Here is a 3,385-nt window from a genome sequence, read left to right as displayed (position 1 = left end):
TCAAAGCCTACCATTCTATTGCCTTCGTAAGCTTAGTCACTATAAACCAAGTTTGAAATGATAAAAACTTCCTCTTTCAAAATCCTTTTTCCTTTCAAAAACAGAAAACGTTTTCAAATACCCCTAAGGAATCTGCACACTCCCTCCTTACACTAAGACTTTTACATCTAAAAGACCGGCTACTAGCCCCTGAGGTTTCCACACACTAACATCGGTTTCAACCACAGCTACTCGTAGAAAGACTTTGAAACTAACAGCTAGGTCATAAGACGACGACAATGAGAAACACGAAGTCACTTATCACCATCCTTACTGCTATTTTCAAAGTCAACACCCAACCTAAAACTAAATGAGTGTCTACAGTAGGGACTCGGATGTAGGAGACATCCCAGTACCTTCCCTTCTTTGTAACGCATAGGCGATAATACGCCAAATATTCTTCTCTTCCACAATTGGGGCATCTCTCTTAATTTGATCCTCAGGGAGCTGTACACCTTGTCGCAAGCATAAAGAAGTGACCAATCGTGGATGATAAAGCTTACCACGTGTTCGGTGGGCACACTCATGGATACTGGTATTGATCAATTCTCCATAATTCACATCTATGCCCTTTAGCATGGCATAAACCAGCAGTGCCCTATCCTGAGTGACATGCTCATCATGCTCCGTTGGCAGAATTCTGTTTTTGACTATGTATAACCATCCTGCAGCAGCTAGGGAAACATCCTCGGGTTTTAGTCGTACCTTGCCATGAGTAGTCAAATCCCAAGTGGCAGAGGGCTTCACAACACATTCTAGAGCCTCATCAAGCTGTTCCAGAGTCGGAGTCACTAAAATCTTATTGCCCACAGCATCTCTGATATTCTTAATGTTGAAGGTGTAGTTGATCTGAATGGCATCAAACCGTATTTCCTTCCCGCGCACTATGGCTATATGTAACTGGGGATGGACAGCAGCATAGAACTCTCTGACTAACTCCAAAGCCTCACATTGTATGGGCTGAATGAGTGGTCTCCATTCTTTGTCTCTAGCGGTCTCCCTCCAATCATCAGGCACATCTCCTAGAGTGAGATCGAATCCCAATTCTGTCATAATCTTACGGGATTTCATTAATGAAGTTCGAGTGGCTAAATTTGCCGCGTTCCATTTCGTCTCGACCTCCTCTCCCTCAGACAAGTCCAGTTCAATTGTATCAACTGGCCCAGGTGCCACTACCTTCTTCTTAGCTTCAGCTGCTTTAGCTTTCGCAGCTCTCGTTTTAGGTTCATTCATGGGCACTGTCGGCTTCTTAGCCTGAACTGCATGACGTTTTGAACTTTTTTTCTCCCGCCTCTTGTATTGGAACATTTCCCTTATCGTCTGCGTGTCCTCAAGATCTTCTTCGCTCGTAGGTTCTTGAGTACTATTCTCCCCAACCTTGGATCTACCTGTATCACACCCAAGCGGGTTAACTGCATTAGAAGGAATAGTGTGAGCATCCCTTACCCCTGGTAGAGTGGCCATCGGTGTGACATACTCATCCGTTGCCAACGGAGTAGATCCAGTTGCCCCAGTAGGCAACACTTGGTGACTACAAAATGCTCTTTCTGTAGGTGTATCCAATGGGGAAGGTTCCTGAGTATCTATTCTCACCACTTCGTTGTCGGTATCCTCTGTTTCCGGCATATTTGAACAATGGCCTCGTGAAACCAGTAGAAAATCATCATTACCATCTTCCGGTGTAATAATCAATGGAGATGAATAAAACTGCTCCTCGTCCCTGTTCTCCATAGATGAATCCTTAGGCGTCAGACGCCTACTACTCCCATCTTCCTCAATTTCTGGGTCCGTCATCACCTCCTTGCCCTTCCTCTTTTGCCCTATCGACACCCCGGGCTCTAGCCTATGGCTATGGCTCTTCTCTTGCTCTCCTCCATGCTCATCTCCTGCATCCATTGGCATATTGGTTGGGGTTGGCATCCTAGGAGGCTCTAAGGGTTTTAGTTGTCCCATGTTAAAGGTACTCAATATGTTAGGGTTCAATTGTGGTGCTTGAGGTCCTCTTTCTAGGAATGAAAGTTGAGGTGGTGGGGGAACCCTAGGTGAAATCATCCCATAATTATGTGGAGGTACCCAATGACCCATTCCATAATAAGGTGGAAGGCTAGGAAATAGAGTAGATGGGTTTGGCATTCCATAAGGATGAACACTAGCTGGAATTTGCATTCGGGACAAGGGAAAATGATAGGAAGGAACCGGGTTAAACATAAACGGTTGGTACATACCCAGATTGATCATTGGAGGAAGTTGTTGAGAATTTTCAGCCCTAAACTCACTGTTTTGAGGTATATTAAAGGTGGGTAGTTGCTGAAAATTAACATAACCATGTGGGCTCATTATAGGATGTTGTGTAGGAGCTTGGGATGGAGGACATTCAAATGTTTGAAGCGGGTTTCCTCCCCTAACAGCAGCTAGCCTAGAATCTGAAACCATGTGGTGTTGGAAATTCTCCAATGGTGGAAAAGGAATGCTTGTGGCATTTGGAGCTTGAGTAAAAGAGGTAGGAAGTGAAGTATGTTGAGAAGAAGAAGCCATAGATGTAAGCAAATGCTGGAAATTTCTTCTTCTTTTTGGTGGTGGCTGAAAATCGAAAACAAGGGTGATGAAGGGAGTGGGTTTTGCCGAAAAAACAAGGGGAAGAAGAGAGTTGTGTGGGTTTTGGTGGAATTGTAAAGCTTAGGCAATGGGTCTATTTAAAGCTTTCCCCAAACTAAATCCTAAATGGAAAGGGATTGAGATTTAAGTTCAACTAGGTTTCCTAAACCTAAAAGGAAAAAATAAGATTGAATTCCAAATAGGATTAGGGAAACAAGAATTGAAGTATTTTTGAGTTTAAGGAGAGATTTGAAACTTAAATCACAAAGGATTAGTGTTTGACCTGAAATAAAACCCATAAAAGTCGAAAAATGAAACCCAAATCACGAAGGAAAAAGAAATTCGAACTGTTGGAAAAACAGGGCAGGCGCCAGGCGCCTGCGTGATTTTTATTTTTCGAAAAGGGCAGGCGCCAGGCACCTGCGTAAAAAAAAGTTTTTTCAACGTTTTTTTTTTCTTTTTCTTTTGTTTTTCAATGTTTTCAAAAACATTCTCTTAATAAGAAAAACTTTTTATAATTAAACAAAAAGAATGTAAGATACAAAAACTTCCTTCCTTTACTTTTGTTCTTTCAAAACAGATAAGAAGGAAAAACATTTTTCGCAAACATTTATTGACCTGAAAGTTGAATAGAGGTTTTTCCTCTATCCACTGGTTCTCCAAAATATGGCTTAAGTCTCTGCCCATTTACTTTAAAAATACTTCCCTTAGAGTCAACTAGATCCAGTGCCCCATATGGGTAGACTTTAAA

Source organism: Momordica charantia, assembly GCF_013281855.1.
Source record: "Momordica charantia cultivar OHB3-1 chromosome 1 unlocalized genomic scaffold, Mcharantia_2.0 BLBB01000001.1, whole genome shotgun sequence".
NCBI lineage: Eukaryota > Viridiplantae > Streptophyta > Magnoliopsida > Cucurbitales > Cucurbitaceae > Momordica > Momordica charantia.
This window is presented reverse-complemented; position numbering follows the sequence as displayed.